At 34.7% G+C, this 23165-nt stretch overlaps 1 pseudogene across 1 annotated transcript in view; it reads right to left on the bottom strand.

Annotated features, from left to right (window-relative positions):
• Positions 1-23165, bottom strand: part of LOC306875264 (DNA annealing helicase and endonuclease ZRANB3-like) — a 90102-nt pseudogene that overhangs the window by 33976 nt on the left and 32961 nt on the right. The window contains exons 2-7 of the transcript in view: positions 19092-19110; positions 18840-19002; positions 12680-12911; positions 9224-9309; positions 6305-6407; positions 3273-3389 (exon numbers count right to left, since the gene is read on the bottom strand). The product of the transcript in view is annotated as a DNA annealing helicase and endonuclease ZRANB3-like (transcript). The remainder of the gene's footprint in view (positions 1-3272; positions 3390-6304; positions 6408-9223; positions 9310-12679; positions 12912-18839; positions 19003-19091; positions 19111-23165) is intronic.

Genomic DNA, 23165 nt, shown 5'->3' with positions numbered 1-23165 from the left:
AGATGGAAAGAAAAAGAAAAAAATAGAGAAAAATCATACCGTGATCCAGCCAGGAAATATCGTTTAGTAATTCTAATATTCAAAAAATTCAAACATTCTAATACAGTAACACATGAATTAAAAAACGGAAAGTTTCAGATCTGATGTCTAAAAATTAGACACATGAAAATGGTTCTGAACGAATGCTACATTTGATTCAAATGGTCACAAACAACATTATATATATATATATATATATATATACATTTAAAAAATAATAATAATAAAAAAAATATCTACATATTTTATATACACTACTTTTTTTTAAGTTTGGGATCAGTATTGTTTTTGTTAAATAGATTTTTTTTGTTTTATTTTTGAAAGTCTCTTCTGCTCAACAAGGCTGCATTTATTTAATAAAAAAATATAATAGAAATAGTAATATTGAGGAAATTTTATTACAATTTAGAATTAATGTTTTCTATTTGAATGTATTTTAAAATATAATTTATTCCTGAAATGCAAAGCTGAATTTTCTGCATCATTAATCCAGTCTTCACTGTCACATGATCCTTCAGAAATCATTCTAATATGCTCATATGCTGCTCAAGAAATATTTCTTATTATGATTAATGTTGTGCTGCTTAAAATTTTTGTGGAAACTTTAAAATATTTTATTTTTTGATAGAAAGTTTAAAGCATTTATTTGAAAAAGAAATGTATTTATTTGAAAAATGATTTGTAACATTACAAATTAATTTACTTTTGATCAATTCAATGCGTCTTTGCAGAATAAAAGTATTAATTTCTAAAACGCTATATTTTATTTATATTATTATTATAGTTTTACTATTTATTTAATTCAATTTATTTATTTTTTAAGAAAATAATCTTTTTACTTGATCTTTTGGCCAGTAAGCTCCCTGGCAACCTTCCTAGTAGTCTTCTTTTGTAAAAATCTAGTCTATAAATGTACTTACTAATAAAACACTGGCATCTTTTATTATAGTGCTGTTGCTGGGATTCATAACTGCAATCTGCCACGAGTGCTGCTGCAATTTTACTACATTTAACGGTGTTGTTTTGCTACTTTAATCCCAAATCGCCTTTCATCCAGTGAGACCTGTATTTCCTTCTCCAAAAAAAAAAAAACACGAAACTCCTCAAAATCCCTAAACTGCACGATAAACTCGTCGGCTAATGCCCGTTATGGTTAGCGTAGTTGTTAAACGAACAGCCTACCAAGTCATTTGCCGGAAGCCAGTCCTCTTTTCCTGAATTTCAAAGCTGCTCTCGGGTTTCTCATTACTGAAGAGTTTTGCCTTTTTAATATCGCCTAATTGGCGCCTCAAGTGTACGCGTGTGCGCGGTGGCTCCGGTTCACTCATTTTCGCTTATTGGTAAAAACAGCGATTTCAAAAAGCAGCACCATTCCTGACACCGCACATTTCTGCCCTGAGAGAGAAAGAGAGAGACGATATCGTCTCAGTGGCAAACAATAAATGAAAGAGTAGAGAGGACAAGAGCAGCGGGGACCAGAACACACGGGTTTGACAAAAAAAAAACACACACACACACATACACTGCTTTCACACTCGCGCTGGTTTGATACGCATACGCTGGAAAGCTTCATTCAAGACGCATGCTGTGCTCAGGAGGATGATATAAAGTGGTTGTAGCTTAAATCGTTCGAGAAGAAAGAACGTCTAAAACTCCCGACGGAATGAATGGTCTTGCTTTTTTACGACAAACCTGTGCAAAGTTGCGTTTCTTCTCTGAATTGTGACGTTAAAGTTCGTGTGAGTGATGCAAAAAGCCGCGAAAGTTGCGGCGGGTCTCGTCTGGAGCCCATAAAAACACCTTGTTAAGTGTGAGATCTGCAGGAAAAGATGTCAGTCGATCAAAAAGGTCAGAGTTAAGGTCGGCGCGACGGCGGTCCGGCCCTCCCGGAGCTCGTTCCCATGGCAATGCGGCGGTGTTTGATGTGGAGAACAGAAGGGCCGGTTGCCATGGTGGTCGTTAGCGGCGGTTTCACGCTGGCCCTCATCGTTAGAGCAGGGAAACTCGCTGCAGATGGCCGTTATTCTGATGGCATTCGGAGAAAGAGATGAAGTTGAAATGAGGGTTGGCTGACTTTTCTTTTACTCGGATGCTAGGGTGGATTCTAGTAAAATAATTGTTTGGTTTACAGGAAGGGTTGTTGAGGTTTCAGAAGAGTTTAGGCTTTCTTTTTTTTTTCATCAATCAGGCAAAAATTATTAGTCTTGCTCTGAGGGACATGAGTTATATATAGAGACTACACTTTTCACCTAACAACCACTCAGAACACCCTAGCAACATGTTAGAAACAACCTAGAACACCTTAAAAATCTATCTATCTATCTATCTATCTATCTATCTATCTATCTATCTATCTATCTATGTGTCTATCTATCTATCTCTCTATCTATCTATGTCTATATCTATCTATCTATCTATCTATCTATCTATCTATCTATCTATCTATCTATCTATCTATCTATGTGTCTATCTATCTATCTCTCTATCTATCTATGTCTATCTATGTCTATATCTATCTATCTATCTATCTATCTATCTATCTATCTATCTATCTATCTATCTATCTATCTATCTATCTATCTATCTATCTATCTATCTATCTCTACCTCTCTATCTATCTATCTATCTATCTATCTATCTATCTATCTATCTATCTATCTAACTCTATCTATCTATCTATCTATCTATCTATCTATAGACATACATACACAGTTGAACACCCTTTCAATAAACTATTAAATTTCCATTACTATAAAGTGTTTAACCATTTTTCTATCTTCTTTATTTATTTTTTGCATGTTTTATTTTAGTTTACATTTATTTTAAGTAACAAAGGTTTTGTTTTATGGTTCTAAACACAGGCTTAATTATCTATATGTAAAAATAAAAATAATTCCTTATGTTTTTTCTTTCTTGTTTTGGGGTTAAATGTTTCTCAGATGTGTTCAGGATAGGTTTCATGAAATTGACACATGTAAAAAAAAAAGCTAAAGCTGGTAACCAATATGGTCGATTTATCCCCTTTTTCTAAATTTGCTTCGGTCTTCAACTAGTACACTGAAAAGAGTATTTGAGACCCAAAGGAACACAAAACTCATATACCATCCAGTAAAAAGAAAGAAAAGTAAATACACAGAAATTCCCACAGCATCAAGATCTACAGCCATTTTAGACAATTAGGGCGACGTGAAATGAGAAATAAACATCTTGAGGATTTTGCACACACTCTTTACCTTGGCAACGGCGGTCTGCTTATGCATGTGTGTGATGAGACTCATCACCTCCACAAACTGATTCTCACTCTCAGAGCTCATCAGTTTCTCCCACTGCTCAAAACTAGCACTCGCTTCCTGTGAGAAAGAAAGAGAGAAAGTGAATCTATAAAGGGCAGCACAATTAATGATATCGTAAACTGTCCTACTTTCCCTGTGTTTGGCAAAAAGCAGCAAGAAAAACTGAAAATAAAGAAAGATGAAGTGTGAACGAGAGAAAGTGAGGGGTAGAGGGAGCGAGAGGAAGGAGACAATTCCCTGAAGTTGCAGAACGACTCCTTGGGTCATGTGACCTGCCCAATTATAGCGCTACAGTGACAGCAGCAGTGGAAGATGGAAACACTCTGTACCGGCGCTATAAATCTCCTGCGCGTGCACACACACACACTGAGTCCTGCTCTGCCCCTAAAACAAATGCAGATCCTCTCCGTCTCCCTTCACTCCTGCACTACTCGAGAGGTGCTGCCAGGGTTTGGACATCAGACTGACAGGAAGTCAAGCAGTGAATGAAGGAAACGGAGCGTGAGAAAGACACACAACCATTATTCAGCCCAGAGCTACTTTATATGCTTCACAATGTATAACATGACACTGATAATGAGGTGACAAATGTAAAGAGAGAGCCAGATAGATATAGAGATAATATAGACAGATAGATAATAGAGACAGATGGATAGATAGACGGACATAGACACACAGACAGACGGATAGATAGATATAGATAATAGGACATTTATATATAGCTAATAGATGCCCATATATAGATGGATAGCTAGATAGCTAGATAGATAGATAGATAGATAGATAGATAGATAGATAGATAGATAGATAGATAGATAGATAGATAGATAGATAGATAGAGACTGACGGATAGATATATAGAAGGACTAATGGATAGAGAGAGATGGATATACAGCTACATGGATGGATGGATGGATAGATGGATACTGATGGACGGATAGATAGATAGATAGATCGATGTATTTTATGAATGATGCAAATAAATATACACATTTTGTAATACAAAAGTCTTCCACTCAACTTATTTAGCTAGACGAACCGAAAACCAACCAAATGTCAACATAGAACAACAAACGCCTTTCTTAAACAAAACAACCAGAAACAAACGGCAGTTTGTAAATAACCTCATGCTAGCTTTGCGGAACATCTAGCTCATTTGTAAATATAAACGTATACATTGGGCAGCGAGGGTCAGCTAGCTCTGCCCAACAGTTCGTTAAACCGCAGGTCGTTAATTTTAAAAGTGATCTGGTGAGATTTGGGTTATAGTGAAAGAACATCTGTCCCCTGGACCGCCGTGTGTATACTAGTTAGACCCAGAGCGTGTGTGTCTGTGTGTGTGTGTGTGTTTGTGCTGACAGCTGATGATTTATGAGGTCCTACAGCAGGTGAGCTGCTCTTTGTGTTTCTGAAATCTGACACACACACTCAAAACTTGCTGTACAAGCACTCCTGCCCACACACACTCATTACTCTGAGAGAGAGACAGCCGGAGAGACAGACAGACGAAATAATCGCAAGGAAAACGAGAGCCTGCTGGATACATAGAGGGAAAAAAACGGATTTATCTTTAGCCAAACTGAAGGATTCTCACACACTGCTGCCCTGGTCCACAGAAAGTTCACGTGAAAATGAAATAGCGTGAAGAACGAGCACCTTTGACATTATTATATATTTTTTGGACAACGCAGCAATTATAAGCCGAGTCTCGCTAAACGCGATGACTCGGAACATAATGTGATGATTACTAACGTTCATTCCTCTCTGAATAACACGCTGGAAGCTCGCTCGGCTGCCAAAGGAGGGAAAAAAAGAGAGTGATCAGAGACAAGTGAGATGAAATGATCATTTGTGTTAATCGGATACTATTGCCTAGCAACAGGCGGTTGTACTGGTGTAAATCACTATATTTAACTGCTTTTGTTCTGTTAGTTCGGAACAAGTGATGGGAAAAAAGTGTAAAGAGGAAAGAGAGAGAGAGAGAGAGAGAGAGAGAGAGAAAGAAAATACAGAAACAATTATTTGGAGAGATGATATCGATGCCATTTATAACATAAGAAACTGCTAATTGTGTTAGTTTAAAAAAATATATATATTCAAATGTTTTCCCTTCTAAGTATGAAGTTGATTACTAGTAAAATGAATTTAATAAATTAAAGTAATATAGATTTTTTTCCTTATGCAAGCTTTTCTCTTATTTAGATTAATGTATTAATTTAATTACTAGTCAAATTAATGTATATATAAACACAATTCAGAAATTATTTTTAAAAGTTATGTAATCGTTTATTTTTAGTCTGTAATCATATAAATATATATAATTTCCATTACTATAAAGTGTTTTAACCATTTTTCATATTATAGTATAAAAATAGTGTACAAAATTATATTATTAGTGTATAAATAGTGTATAAAAATATATTATTTTTGTTTTATTCAAATGTTTGTCCTTCTAAATATTTTGTTTTAAGGTATTATTAATTGAATTAGTAGTAAAATTAATGTATAAATACATAAAAAATGTATAAATAAATTAGAAAAAGTCTTATTTTCATGTAATCATTATTGTTTTATTCAAGTGTTTTTAATTTTTTTTTTCAATTTTACAGTATTTTATAATATTATTACTTATAAAATGAATGTATAAATGTAAATCATTGTTTATTTTTATTTTGTTTGATGCAAGTGTTTTTCCTTCTATTTTTCGATTTAAGGTATTTTTAATTTAATTATTACTGATCAACTTAATGTATTCATTTACTATAATTAATAACATAAACTGACTTCCAAGAATATCATGATACTAAAAAAATAATACAATAAATTTAAAGCAAATAAATAAATAAAGTAAAACACTATTAGCATGGTACATTTAAAGCTGCTTGAAAACATTCACTGCATAGCTTGGCAGCATCTTTGGGAAGGTCGAAGGGGATTCGTTGGCGTATTTTGGGTGGTAGTTGAGTCAGCACCTGATTCTTGAGTCTGCGAATCATAATCTCGCTCAGACGCTGGTGTAACTCGTCCAAATGAGATGCGCCGTGACAGTCCCACTACCGTCTGGCCCCGAAAAACCTGCACACAAAAACACACAAACATTTTACTCATTCATAAAACACACTTGTGCTGTATATCCACCTAATTTCACCAAAACCCTCAAGTATTGTTATTGAAATGAGACATTTTCCATCTTAAATGTGCGTGTCTGTGCAAGATTTAATTATGAATGCTTTTATATTTACTGCTGCATATACGAATGATTGACAGAGATTTGTGTGTGCGCTTTCGAGTCTTCTCCTCGGTAGATTAATTTGTACTCAGAGACCCTTGTGTGAATCGCTGTCATTTAATTTCTCTGTTGTAGATTTGATAAGAAGAAGAGAGGAACAAAACTCCTCTCAGATGTTCTGAACACCACTCATCTTCATGACACAACTCATATCTGAGCTTCACATTAATGCTGCCGCTACACACACACATAAACAAATTAGCTCTGCACCAAACCCTAGTCAGCTGTCTACACAGACAGCATTCTAAAGGATTACAGACTTGTTACTGATGTAAAATGTATATTTAACACAGAAAATGATCCCAGAATGCACTGCAATGAGTTTAGTGGGGGAAAAAAATACGGCAGACAAGCGAATTCCATGAAATACTGAAAAATATCAATGAAAATGCTTCAATATACTTAAAATGTTAACAATTCACCTAATATTTGTCGGTAATATTTGACATGGAAAAGCTGTAGGGTAAAAACACAATGAAAATGGAAAATGCTATTAAAAATATAATAAAAATGTTACTATTTTACCTAGTATTTACAAATGATTTGTACAAAGATTCATTCTGTTCTAAAGAATGGTTTTGGGAGTGAATTGAAAAGACATTCACTGTACTCGTAAGAATGGTTTCATGAACAATTTGCACGATTTCGTTCTACTTGTAAAAATTTTAATTTTTTTGACGAACAATTTGCTGAGAAATTAGCTTTCCTAATAAGAATGTTTTTTTGCGAACAATGGGCCTCATTCATGAAACATTCGTAAATATAGGAGTAAATTCTGAGTAATTTGTGCGCAAAACGGACCTTCCCAAAAACTCTCCTCTGGATTCACAAACACTTCGTAAACATCCGATTTGATAGTTAAACATGTGTATGTTAATGAATTCCAATCATTCACAATTAGCATAATCCCCGCCAATGACTACAGCTACGCAAATTTCGTGTCCAGGAACGCAGTGAAATATTCTGGTCTACTTTCTCAGGTTTGGCTCCAGTATATTGCATAAATGCCAATAAGACTAATAGGCCATGGCTAACAATAAATATTCAATAGCCACCTGAAAAATGTCAGGTGCTCTTTTGAAAACGCTTTGGTGGCACAGCGTTTTTCCCATAGACTGTAAAAAAAAAGTTTTTCCAGCTGTCGATTTGGTTGCTATGATGTGGAATAACCACGGCAGTATTACTAGTATCTCATTTTGAAGAATATTGCCGAATATAAAAATGCAGTAACCAGTAATATTAACTTATAACTATTGTTGTTCAGTTGTCGTACAAGTAGGATGATTGGTCGGTGTAGTATTTGTCCCGCCCCTCCTCCATTGATTGGACGGCTGGGTAAAAAGTAACAGTGACAAGCGCTGCGTTCTACCTAAAGCTAAACAGTTTACCAACTCTCAGCTACAAAAAAACAAAACAAAAACAGAGCAAACGAACTTGTAAAATATTATAATGGCAGTGCATCAAAAATTAAGTGTCATCAGTTTGCCAAAAAGAACACAGAACGTTTTACGCACCATTTACACGTGGTTGGGAGCAGGTGTAAATTTCTTTCGTAACAACTAATGTTTTGAAAATATGAACATTTTTATGAATCCGAAAATTTATGCCAGAACTGCTTGACGAACGACTAACACAAAAATTCGTTCTGCTCGTGTTTCATGAATGAGGCCCAATGTGCAGAGAAATTTGTTCTGCTCATAAGAATGGTTTAGCAAACAATTTGCACGATTTTGTTCTGCTTGTAAGAAAGTTTTTTGCGAACAATTTGCATAGAAATTTGCTTTGCTTATAAGAATGTTTTTTGCGAACAATTTGCAGATAAATTCGTTCTACTCAAGAATAATTTTGCAAACAATTTTCGGGAAAATTTGCTCTGCTCATAAGAATGGTTTTACGAATATTATGCACAAATTCATTCTGCTTTGTTACGAATGGTTTTGCGAATGATTTGCAGAGAAATTTGCACTCGTCATGAGATGAACATTTTGCACAAATTCATTCTGCTTGTAAGAAAGTTTTTACAAATAGTTTTCACAAATATATCTGTTTGTAAGAATGTTTTTGCGAGAGATTTGCAGAGAAATTCACTCTGCTCCTAAGAAGGATTTTGCGAACAATTTGCTGAAAATTTTGCTATACTCGTTTTTTATTCGTTTTTATTCACTGAGCATGAGAATAGTTTTGCGAAAGATTTGCAGAAACATGTGGTTTTACAAACATTATTCACAAGTTCATTCTACTCGTAAGAATGACTTCGCAAACATTTTTCACAAATTTATTATGCTTGTTAGAATTTTTTTACAAACAGCATGAGTGTTGTTGGTCAAATCTCTCCGCATCTAAATTCTCTAAAATGACACCCAAAGTTTTAATCAATAAAAGTTGCTTGAGGAATAAATAATAATGATAAAACTGCAATGCTAAATAAAAAATTTACTGTAAACCAATTAGTCTTAGTCTTTTAATTAATAAAATGTAGCCATTTTAGTGAAATGTAGCCATTTTATTGTTAAACTTTTGGTTGTACTTGAACTGTTTGCCCTTCATGCTTTTTAGTAGTCATTTGAATGCTGTATTGTACATAAAAAAGAAGGGTTTTTACTTGTAATGTGCATTGCAGTATTTTTTGGCGTAGTCACTCCAGGTTCCAAACCTCCGTGGATACAAAGCATCGATTTGCATGAAGAGCTGAAACAAAGATCAAGAGATCAAAACATCAATCAATGTGATAGCATAAATGTCATGTACAGAACTAACTTTACACTACTTCCAATGGGAACAAATAACTTTAAAAAGAGGGACACTTTTATAGTTCTGACCTTGGGCCTTTGCAATCATGACTTTATTGAAAATCGGTCAGCAGATTTCTGTTTATAGCTGGCCCGAACAAATGCTCTGCTGATTAAATCGGGTATTAAGTTCATAAAATGCAAATGTGTTTCATCTAAGAGAAAGTCTCATAGTGCACATTACGCTCAGTTAGTATAAACTTAACAGCGATTATCTTGATGAATTAAGAAAACACTTCTCTTTCATAAGAAGTCCAGATAGACGTTTCAAATAAATCTGAGGAGCAATGGGGGTCGAGACTTCCATAATATACACACAAGAGTCAATGACGTACATTTTGGCAATGTTTTTGTCCAGTGAACATTTTAAAGAAAGAAAACAGCAGCTCTCACAATGTACCAAGAAAGTGCACAAAATGTAGCATCCTTCAAAATGAAGCCTTTTGTATTTCCTGAATAATGTATTGGTCAATTAGCTGGCCATCAGCGACGGGTAGATCAGCAATACAACTAGTGGGAGTAAACACAATATTTAATATAATGAGAATAAAACAGGCTGTAAAGAGTGGAACTGCAGTCTGTTAATTGGGCTTCATTCATAAACACTAGCAGGATGAATTTACTATCTAACATTTAGAAAACCATTTATAATGAAGTAAATGTAACACTACATAAAACTCAGAAATTTGGTCTGTTCATTTTTTTAACAGATTATTTCTGCTCATATGAATGGTTTTACAAATTATTTGTACATGGAATTCATTCTGTTCATAATGGTTTTGAGAATGATTTGCACAAACAATTTGCTTGTGATAGCTTTGTTAATGATTTATATATGAATTTGCACTGTTTGTAATGGTTTGTGAATAATTCGCACAAAGATCAGTTTTTAAGAATGGCTTTGCAAAGAAATTTGCTCTGCTTGTAAGAATGGTTTTATGAACTTCTTGCAGAAATTCGCCTCTCTCATAAAAATGGTTCTGTGAAGAAAATTCATTCTGCTCATAAGTGGTTTTGTGAACAATTTTTCTGAGAAATATTTCACGAATTCGTTCTTTGCGAACAATTTGCAATAAAATTCGTTCTGCTCGCAAGAAAGGCTTTACGTCCAATTAACACAAATTTGTTCTGTTTATATGGCTTTGCAAACATTTTGCAGAGAAATCTGCTCTGCTCATAACAGTTCTTTCCGAATGATTTGCCGAGAAATTGGTAAGATTGGTTTGTCGAACATTTTGCACAAATGTGACCCTGGACCACAAAACCAGTCATAAGGGTAAATTTTTCAAAATTGAGCTGAATAAATAAGTTTTCCATTAAAGTATGGTTTGTTAGGACCGGACAATATTTGCCTGAGATACAACTATTTGAAAATCTGGAAACTGAGGGTGCAAAAAAATCTAAATATTGATCAATTAAAAGTTGTCCAAATGAAGTTCTTAGCAATGCATATTACTAAACAAAAATTAAGTTTTGATATATTTACAGTAGGAAATTTACTAAATATTTTCATGGACCATGATCTTTCCTTAATATCCTAATGATTTTTGGCATAAAAGAAAAATCAATAATTTTGACCCATACAATGGATTTTTGGCTATTGCTACAAATATACCCCAGCGACTTTTTGTGGTCCAGGGTCACAAATGGGGTTTGCTTGTAAGAATGGTTTTATGAATGATTTGCAGAGAAAAATCTATAATAATTTTATGAACATTTTGCACAAATTTGCAAATTTTGCACAGAAATCCACTTGATTTGCAAGAATAGATTTACGAACAATTTACGAAGAAGCTGAAATAAAAATGAGGAAATAAAACATTTTCAGTGAAAGATCGGCACTTGTGGACACAACATCACAACACAACATTAAAGAGTAATTATCGTATGCTTAAAACTATATATGGTGTCCACCCTGACCAAAGTTTACCAGAATTCACTGGTCATGTTTTTTGTTCATTGGAACTGTATGAATTTTCAATGTTTCAATATTTGAACAATTCACACTCAAGTGTCACCAAGTTTTGTCCTCATTTACTTACCCTCAATTTGTTCCAAATCTTTCGTCTGCTCAACACAAAAGAATATATTTTGAAGAATGGTGGTAACCAAGCAGCTGATGGTCCCCACTGTCTTCCATAGTATTTTAGAAGTCAATGGGGACTATTAACCATTTCATTAGCCGCATTCTTTAAAATATCTTGGGTTCAACAGAAGAAATACATTTTTACAGTTTTGGAAAAACTTGAGGGTGAGTAAAAGATGATAGAATTTTCATTTTCAGAATTATCCCTTTAAATTAATCCACTCTGATTAAAATCTACTAGAATACAGCAGCCTGATTCTTGCATTTCTAAAACCGGCATGGTAGAGTTACAGATTGTGACATGAAAGCAAAGACCCAGACAATGTAAAAAAATAAGAGGACAGAGCAAAAAAAGAGAGAGAGACAGGAACAGAGTGAGATAGTGTGAGGACAAGGGTGTTTGTGGAAACTACAAATATTACTGGCACACCTCTGGACAATAACAGCAGAGATGAGCACTGTGCTTTTGAGACCTGTGAAAAAGAGATCTCTCTCTTCCTTCTCATTCAGAGCCATGGCTCTAAAATCACTTAAAATCCCCTCATTTTTACTCACATCACCCTTGCCATTGATAGTCCGCCTCAACAGAGGTCACTGGGTTAAATAAACACCCACGCCAGCATAATATCGAGGTAAACAGAACAAGGTGGACAAAACCACATGAAATGGGCTAAAATATCCAACACTGGGATATGATCCGCTGCATCATATAAAAGGATAAATGTTGAAAATGATCTCTTGTTTGATTGATTAATTTAATTTAGCTGCGAGCGGGTCATTAGACCAGCAAGTCACACAGTAACTGTGTGACAAATTTCAAGCTGTCACTTTACAAAAGAAATGAGAATGACTATAAATGTTTATTCCTACCGTAAACTAATGTGCCGCCAAGGAACAAGAACTTCATGTAGTAATCGGATAATTTTATAGAGAGTACAATAGTAAAATAAATGATTTCAATAACCTAGTGATAATATACGTGGGGGAACTTATCAAAACTTTTAGTTTATGATATTATCGTACTTGCAATTTTGGATGACATGAGCGATGACTGGAGGATGGGAAATATGTCAGCTAATGACAAGATCTCCTCCTGATTTAGCTCAAACAAAACCATTCTGCATATAACCAAATGGCTTAATAAATCAAAGCAAATGACAAACAGATTTGGAGGAAACCATACCTCCTCTGGTCTGCCCAGCGCCGGGGTGCCAGTTAGAAGGATGGCACGCTTGGCGTTCTGAATGATTGGCACCAATATTTTACTACGAGCTGCGTTGCGAGATTTCAGGTAGTGGGATTCATCCACCAGGATGACGCCGAATCGTTGCTTGCTCAGGGCCTCCAGCAGGGGGCGTGCATCCGTCGTGAGCAGCCCGTATCCCAGTATAGTCACTTTGCTAGTGCTGATGCTCCTACAAAACAACAACAAATTCAAATGTGCAACAACATGCTCAATAAATTTACCTGGTCTTATTTTAGTTTTAGTCAATGCTATAGTTAATGCTAAAAAACAACAAAATGTCCACTGTCCACCACAAAAACAACATTTCTGCTTATGGAACTAAGGTGATGGATGTGGAAAAATACAATATTAATGTAATGGTTCACCCAAAAATGAGAACTGTTATCATTTACTCAGCAAACAGTTGCTGGTAGCCACTGATTTCCATAGTATTTTTTTTTCCATTCTATGGAAGTCAGTTGTGACACTGCCACAGTAAAGCCTGTATGATAGTTACTCACTGTAAATATGTAAAAAGGTCATTATATATGAATGACTACCATGCCTAAATGTTTGTTTATTTTTTCATATGCAAGAGATGATGGTTTTGGAAATTTTCATATGCATTTTGTTTGAGTGGGAATTATGGGGATTTTTGTTGGCTGCTTAGGACTCTTATTATGATGGGTCCGCCTATAAGGAAGAAAGGGCGGCCATTTTGAAAGTGTGTATTGTTTGGTGAGGTAGCATGTTCCATTGCCTTAACTCCAGAGCAATGGTCCAAAATGATCTCTTATAAAAAATACTTGGTGTATTAGACTTAGGAGATGTTTTTTTAAGTGCATGCTCTGGTCTGAGATTTGGATACAGATTCGGACTATAATCTGAGGACCTTTTTTTCCCAGTTGGAGGATAACCTGTTTTTTGTGGGGCCTTGAACCAGTGGATTATATATATTTTTTTTGGACGTTGTATTTTTTCTGTCTCATCTGGATTTTCAGTTTGCTGTCCACCCAAAAGCAAAAACAAAGGACTGAGACGACAGACTGATAAGTACTATCATTTATTTTTCTTTTCTTTTTCCCTTCCTATGGACTAATGGACCGGTGTGATGCAGCCAACGAGCCTGTCTATGAACTTTCTCGCTTGGGACTATTTTGACTAGTTTTGGTGGTGTTTGGTATTACTGTCTAACAAACAAGTAAAAGGGAACAATTTAATCAAGCTCTTCCTGTGATAATAATTCTACCCTTTTGTAAAGAGTTGTAGTTGTTATACAGTGGCTACCGGCAACTGTTTGTTTCACACAATTCTTCAGAATATCTTTTGTGTTCAACAGAAGAAAGAAACTCATAGAGGTTAAGGGTGAGTAAATGATGACATAATTTTCATTTTGAGGTGAACTGCCTCTTTAATCAACAATATTATAGTTCAAGTTTGAACAGATTAAATCAAGTCCCACCCTGAACAAAGTATTACTAATTATCATTACTTTTTTTGTCTAAAACAAGTATAATTTTGGGTCATGACTTACAAACGGCCAAACCTGTCAAAACTGTGTACACGTGTATATATATTTATAATAGTTTATATTATTAGTGTTTTCATTTGAGCCGCAAGACCGTAAAAGCATTTTACGAATTTTATCCATTACAGAATTCACTTCTACATAGAATACAAATACAACATAACAAAGACAAGCTAAGCTAAGCTCAGTTAAACTTATGCAGGGAATTTCATGTTAACGTTTGTGAAAATCTAGTTGAAAATGCATCAAAATACCATTGAAATGAGGTGTAGAGACTTTGACGTCAACAACAAACGTCAAAAATAACTATAAACAATTGCAGAGTTGGTTGCGCTTGGCATTTAACGTTACATTTTGTCTAAAACAAAAAAAATCAAACCACTGCGTACAAACTTACAAATCCATCACAAAAGAAACTGCCTAAACTTAAATATATTTATAATAGTTTATATTAGTGTATTTATTAATATATTTGTGTATTTATTGGAGCCACAAGGTGGTAAATCATTTAATAATTTTTAGGCTTTACCGAATTCATTTTCATACACTATACGAAACCACAAGCTAAGATAAGCTAAGCTAAATTTTCACGCAAGAAACAAAAACAATTTTTGGTCACACTACTTCCATGTCATTTGCAAAAATTTAGCTTTGTTCTAAACAGAGTTGAAAATTCATCAAAATTCCACTGAAATAAGGTGTAGAGGCTTTGACGTCAACAACAGACATCGAAAATAACTAAACAATTCTAGAGTTAGTCGTGCTTCGCATTTAACGTTACATTTTGTTTGAAACAAATTTTCAATCACGTGATTTTTAAAACGCAATTTTTAATCACAAGATACAAACTTACAAATCCATCACAACAGAAACGCTGTTCACTGTAGATATATTTACAACAGTTTATATTGTTAGCGTTTTCATTGGAGCCACAAGGTCGTAAAAGCATTTTGTGTTTTTTTTTCACCTCATAGTCTCCCGATACAGACTGTGTAAAGATGCTAGCCGTACACTGAGAGGAAATGATGTTTGTTCCTGCTTTGCACTATGAGCCATTAGAGTTAAAATATCATTCACCATGCTGACAGTCCTTCATCAAGCTCGGAGGGAGATGTTGCCATGGCAACGACTTTACAGGTCGACTAAACCCCGGGCCAGAATTCTCAGGGTAAACAGAGCAATTTGTGAGCCTCTTTTTAGAAGCATCAATAACAGGCAAAAAGACAACATGACCCTCTGACTGCATGGGCTGTACAATCAATCCCAGCATCCTCTGTGGAAGGGCAGCTCTCATAAGCTCTCTCCCAGTCCTAAGATACAGCTAAAGTATTCTTTGTGCGAGATTTGTAGCCATAAAAGGTGAGCTAATTTAGGATTTGTTTAATATCTCTCCGGGGACGTGATTTGATTTCATACGTCTGCTGTGTAATTTGTATTGTGGTATAATTTTGTAGTCACTGAACAGGAGATTTTACTTCCGTTTTGTATTTATACAGGCTGAAAATCTGCAAGAACGGTTTTCATAACTTTCTAAACCTAAATAAAGTTTCTAAACCTTATAAAAGTGTGACACAAAGAGGGGAGGAAAAAAAATTAATAAATCAAGAGATTTCTTCCTAACTTTTCCGGAGGCTTCTGCAAAGTCATACTCAGTCATAAATTTCATGAATCAATTTTGCCACTATGATTAAACTCACACACAGTCTGAAAGAATCAATCTTTCATTTTGAGCAAAAAAAAAATAAAAAAATCTCTCGGCCACCAGTGCAGACGTCCTCCAGTACGGTCCACTGGATCGCAATGAAATACGAACCGATGCCCCTCTTTTTTTTTTTTCAGGGACAGCAAAACAAACTTAAACGATCGATTACTAAGATGCCCAGTCAGTGTGTGTCAAAATGTAGCTACAATTTACACGTCATTAAACTTTCTCTGCTTGAACGGCATTCAGATGTTTGTGACGTTTAATATTTAGATTATATGGTAATTTTTATGATGTTTAGTGGATGTTTGGACATAAATATGACGCTTGAAATAGCATGCAATGTTTTCCAGATGGTCTGCTCTCTCAAAAATGTCTCTGCAGCAGGAAAGCAATGTGCAAATGTTGTGACAATTACTTCTTTTGAATAAATGAATATATATACATACATACATACATGCATACATACATACATGTTTTTGTGTGTATGTGTATTTTTTTTGCTTTTTATGTATACATGTTTTTATACATGTGTGTGTGTGTATGTATATATATATATATTACACATACATATATATATATATATATATATATATATATACATATACACATACACATACATATACACATACATATACATATACACAGTCCTGGACTGTGATTAATCACGATTAATCGCAAATTTAGAATACTAGGATGTCCCTGTAAATGTGTTGAAATAAAGGAATGCATGACAAACTAGTTTAAGGAAACAGAATCTTTCACATCTTTGCCAGGTATGAGACATAATTCTTATTATTCTTTTGTTTTAATTCAGCCATTATCAGCCTTTATACTGACAATAAAACGTTTACCAAGCCACATCGCTTCAATCCCAGTACACATTTACCCAACTATTATCAAAAGTATTTCTAAATAAATACAACACAACATTTTCTTGCGACCTTACATGAAGTATTATGATAAAATGCATTATCAAAATCAATCAATCAAAATTTATTTATAAAGCACAATAAAAACAACAGTAGTTGACCACTGTGCTGTACAACCTTATATAAAAGACAAATAAATATGAACAGTTTTTGACCGCAATACACACAAAAAAAAAAAACTCTAAGGACAATTATAAGCCCTTGAAAAAAGGTAGGTTTTTAACTTGGATTTAAATTCAGATTCAGAATAAACTAATCGAAGGGAGACTGGAAGACTATTCCATAATTTTGGCCCAGCAATTGAAAAGGCACGGTCAGCCTTCAACTTCAATCTAGATCTAGGGTCCATCAACACTCTTTTCTCCGAAGACCTCAGTGGTCTAGAAGATGTATTTGGATTTAAAAGATCACTGAGATATTCAGGAGCCGTTCCACCCAGAGCTTTAAAAACAAACCATAAAATTTTAAACTCGATTCTGTAACAGATCGGCAACCAGTGCAAAGAGCATAATACAGGAGAGATATGATCAAATCTGCAAAGTCTGGCAGCCGCATTTTGAACCATCTGGAGTCGATTTATTATGAAGAAGAATTGGACCTGTTCTGCAGGTGCATTAGAGCTAACATTAGCATCATGCTACATAAGACAATTGATGAGATTAATAGTACACTTTTACTCAGAACTCACTTTAAACCACCATCGAGTGTTTGTAATAACTTCCTTTTGCGATCACGTGTATATATACACTTTGGGCGGCCGCGGTACATTATAAAAGTAGCCCAAAAAAACACAAAAAATATTGTAATTTTTCCCGCGACTGTATTTTCAATTGTGCGGGAAAACCGCGACCCTGGCAACACTGGTTCGCTGTACCCTTATCACATGAGTATACTTATCTCTCACGCACTGTTGCTCTCTCTCTCTCTCTCTCTCGGACATACACACTCGCTCTCTCTCTCTCTGCGTTCGCTTCACTTTTGTCGAGCCCGACGCCTCATAATCACACAATCCCTGCATCCCAGTGTGCATACTATCCACCCTATCTGCCCTAAATAGTATTGAAAATGACTAATATCACATAGAATTTAGGATGGATAGTGTGCACATTGGGACGCAGACAATATTACCTTCCGCACTGCGATGACGGCAAAAAGTTGGGGTCAAACCTTATCAAACGATTAATTTCCGTTAAAGTATTAACGCGTTAAAAGTTTTTGATTAATTACATGCGTTAACGCGTTAACGTTGACAGCCCTAATTTATATATATAAATATTATGCAATGTTTTCCAGATAGTTTGCTCTTTTTTAAAAAAAAAGTCTCTGCAATTTTGTATTATGAAAACGATATGCAAACATTTTGGCAGTTATGTCTTTAATTAAATGACCGTCAAATACTACTACTACTACTACTACTAAAAATAATAATATATATATATATTATATATAACATTTAACAATATTTAAAATGTAAACAAAGTATTTATATAATAATAATAATAAATATAAATAAAACATTATATATATTTTAAAAACTATAATATAAATATATATATATATATATATATATATATATATATATATATATATATATATATATATATATATATATATATATATATATATAAAAATAACATTACATTTTAAATTTACAAATTTTAAATGTCAAAAAATATATTTAGAAAATCTGCAAATATTATGTAATGTTTTCAAGATGTTGTGCCCTTCCAAAAATGCCTCTGCAACATACGTGTGATTACGTGTATATTGAGTTATTTAGGTGTAAATATCATTACTTGAGTTGTTAACTCTAAAAATCCATTTCACTATGGAGAAAATCAATGCGATTTTTTTTTTTTTTTTTTTTTTTTTTTTTTTTTTTTTTTTTTTTTTTTTTTTAATTGTTCACTTCCTGAACCCAAGTGTTGTGCTCTATTGAACTTAAATTTGTCGTACATTGTATCGGTCTTGCTTTCCACCAAGTTGATGTCTCCGGGGTCGAGTTCGGGAAGCCACTTCTCAAGCTCTTCAATCCAAGGGTATTTCAGAGATGAAGGCACCACAATCAGCAAAGGCCATTCCTGCTTGAAGATATACGCCACGTCTTTCCCAAACCCATCTGATGACACAAATGCTCAGTGATTAGTGGACTCTATATAAAAAAACAAATCAATCGAATTACAGTCAAGAAAAGCAAAATGCTCTTACCTCATCTGCAATCATGCACCTGCAAAACACAAATGAAAACTAATGAAGCACATTGAACTTACGACCCAAACTTCAAAATCAGTTCTCTCTGAATAGTTACCCTACGCACCACATTTTTAATTTCTTCCCTAATCCGATGTCTGGAGAGGTGCGTATTGATCCATGCAATATTGTGAAAGCTGGGCTTCCTAGCCAGTGCACACTGCTCAATATAATTTCCCGCACACCTGAACTCAACGACTAATTTCGCGCTGGCAGCCGACGGCATGGAAAAGCTCAATCCCGAAGCAGAGGCGTGTGGAGTCCCGCTGCAGCGTACAGGGGTTTATTTAAAACGCCCATTCATTTAAGACCCCAATAACCAACTAATACAGGCCTTGAATCAATCAAGCTGCTACTCTAAATGAAATTTACCCAGCATCCTGAGCTCAGCATGTTGTGGTTGAAGATATGGGCCACTTGAGTTCTAATCAATGCAGCAACACAAGAAGAAAGTATGAGGGACCATGTGTCAAAAATAGATTGATTTATGGTTGACACCTTTGACCTCCTGTTCCTGTTTCTTGATGTTTGTTTCTTGATGTTTATGACCCCCATGTGTCAAACTGAAACCTCTGACCTCCTGTTTATGGCAGAGACCAATTTGTGATCAGGATATGATTCTGCCATTTTGTTTTACTATGTGTTATGAAGCGTCACAACGATCTCGGATGGGTTGTTCCGCCAAACGTTCGGGTTGTTTCACACCTTTGAATAAGAACAAGAATGAATGAGCTGAGAACCACTGAGTTCTTTTGTTTTGTGATGAAAAACTTTTCCAAACATTTCTCCCTATTGCTATCAAAGGGTGCTCAATAGATTAAAATGGCAAACAATTATCCAAGTCAGCAACTATCTAATCCATCCATGCGTCTGAAAAAAAAAAAAAAAGTGATATGCCCGGATATGTTCTTTTTTAGACCCTAAGAGATACAGTACATTTTCCATTCGTGGAGACATATGAAGAAACAAAATAGCTTGAGAAATAAAACAAAGTTCTAAGAGAACCTGCATGAGTTAAAGTGAGATCCATGCAGTCTGTGAATTAAGTTGTTCCCATACTTGTATGCTTAGCCCTCCTATCTGTGGGGTGTTGTTGTGTATTTGGACTGCCATGTGTTACCCTGACTGGTAGCATCAAACGTATTGAGAAATTGGTCATTATCTAAACTTTTCACATGAATGTCCTAACTAGTCTAAAATCATCCTTTCTTCATCTGTCTCCTTCCTGACTTTCTGGGTCTGTACCCATAACAGTGTTTATGTCGACACCTCACCACGGTCTGATCTATAGACTGTATGTTAATGTCTCTTATGTTAATGGGCGTCTACCTTCCAGTGATGGTAGAATAAGGGTGTCATGTTTGGGGATGTACTTTTGTTTTAGGGTGAAGACCTCCAAACATCTATGGGCTAAATCTTAATGGCTAAGACAAAAAAATCAAAGCATTCACGAAGACCATTACCCATCACACTGTTTATATCCTTCTGAAAAGGTTTTAAGTTTGGGTCTTTCTAAAACATTTGTATGCATGCATCCTGACACAGCACTGTGTAGAGTCAGTACAAGCTGATAGGCTATTGTTAAAAACTGAAGACAAAGAGCCATGCAATTTATTCAAACCACTACCATCCACCCATCTAATGTTTGGGCCTGACTGAGAAGGAGGGACGAAAGTATCTTTGATACTTCTCTGTAAAATAATTACAACCACAAGTTTTAAACATGTTTAAAAGGTTAAACACATTGCGTGTCACTAAAGCAAGGCATGCCGTCTATCTACGCTTCAGAGTGAACATTTCTCATTTGACAGATTTATGTTTCAAATTATTTACCTGAGGTGTTTGACAATCACTATTTACTAAAAGATTAAAAGCACCAGAATCTGGGATTTTCAACATGAAAGAGATGTTCAAGCTAAGGTTGTTTCAACTATTATCATCATTTCCTTTTGACCCTAATAAACTGGTAATGAATTCTATGGCAAGTGACACAGTATACAGTTCTCATACTATGTGTACATAGCTGTGCTAAAACATTTGTGAGTATTTTTGCATCTAAAAATCACAATATTTTTGACGGACATTATCAAGATTTCGGATGGCCGTTCACAGTTGTTTGTTGGACTGTGTATGTTTTTAGGTGAAGACTCCTCCTTGTGAGCTGTCATCATAAATGAAAATGAAGAAATTTAGTAACAGTCTTTCTCTTTGAGATTTCTTTTAGTGCAACTTCACAAAGTGTGATCACATGAAGCATCAACACGAAAATTAAGTCTTGCTGTTTTACCCTTAAAACAATTACAACCTAAACTAATCAAACTATTGCAATGAAAGCTGTACATTCTTTTAAGTTTGAGCATGTTAAAGTTTCCACGCTCTTGTAAAGGGTATAGATAAATTTAATCTATAACCTTTTGTACATTCAAGAGACCAAATCACTAAGAAAGAGAGTATAGCAAGAATAGAAATGTTTATAAGGCATAGAGAATTCAGAAATCTGTTTCGTAAACAATTGTGAAAGTTTTTAAATGTGGATTTGTACATTTATATTTTTATTACTCCACTAGTTTAATCATTTTGTTCAGATAGCAGATGACACAATTCACATTTTGTTTGTTTGCCTGCATTTGTTTTAAGACCCCTCCGTAAGTTCATGCTAATTCTCGCATGGGGAAAAGAGCATGATGAGCACATACATCTTAACGTTGCATAATACAAATTTTTCATTTAAGAAAATTAAACATTTGACTGAACTTTTTATTAATTTGAAAAACCTCCATTTCAAATTATTTTCCCTGAGGTGTTTGTCCACAGAATCTTTTTTAACACAACGACATTAAACATTAAAAGAATGTTATCAGTTACTATCGCCATCTTCTTTGACTCAAAGCAACATCTCTAGTGTACGTAAGCATCTACAATGCGTGTATGTTTGGTGGAGGGTTAGGACAGTGCTTCTCCACTTCTGTCATATTTGTTAGATGTAATGCAAACACATTTGAGAACTATGATGTTCCACACTTTTGTAAAGGTTATAGAAAAAATCAAACAATCCTTACACAGGAATTATCTTTGTACAAAAACAGATTGAATAAAACTAATTGAATTACGAAATGCAAAAGTGTGTACGGCATTTGGCAAAAAAAAAAAAAAAAAGATTTTTAGCTATAATGAGGATAAGACAGAAATCCTCTTTTCTGCTCTATTGTGAATTTGTGGTTTGTAAAGAATATTATTCCACTAGAGATAATCAAGGAGTCTGTTTGCATTTTTTTTTTGCATAGTTTTCAGGTGATGAGTTCTTTCTGATTGTGGTCAGACATGCAGTGTATGTTCATAGGAATTTATGAACCACTACAGCATAAAAATAAAAGGATAGTCCTTCTAGATGAGAGCGTTTTAAACTAAAAGTGTGACATCCTTTTCGGAAGTCTTTTCTGACCCGTCTATGATCCTGTCTACCTGTGTCACAAAGACACATAATAGCCCTTACCTCAACTTGAAAAATGAGCCATTTTCTGTTATGACTGTAACACTTAATACAAACCCATCGATTACACTTTAAGTTAGACATTAAAAGTCAAGGATGCCACAGACACGCATTTCCTTTGTCTGTGTCTCTGAACATCACTCCAGCTAATTCATTGAAAGGGGCATGTTTTCGACCATTTCAGATGGTCTGCGCCAACACACAGACACGTTTTTTAGGTGTTCATCTGACCAAAAGGTTTGATCCGGGACACATGCACAACTGCAACTGCGTGCTGGCTTGATATATGAATGTCTTCATAATTGATCTACTTTTATTAAAACAATGCGGCATGAAGTTACTGTCTTCAACAGCACAGTCCCCTGAAATATTTTTGTTTATCTTTATTTTTTTTAATAAATATCTAAACATGTTTTTTAGCTTAAATATTTACAAAGTTGTCATACCTGATGTTTATATTTTTAAGAACATTTGATGCAGTTTATCATTTTGAATTTAATAACATATATTTTACCAAACCTAACGGATTGAAAAATAGGTTT

Source organism: Barbus barbus (genome assembly GCF_936440315.1).
Source record: "Barbus barbus genome assembly, chromosome: 9".
NCBI lineage: Eukaryota > Metazoa > Chordata > Actinopteri > Cypriniformes > Cyprinidae > Barbus > Barbus barbus.
This window is presented reverse-complemented; position numbering and strand designations above follow the sequence as displayed.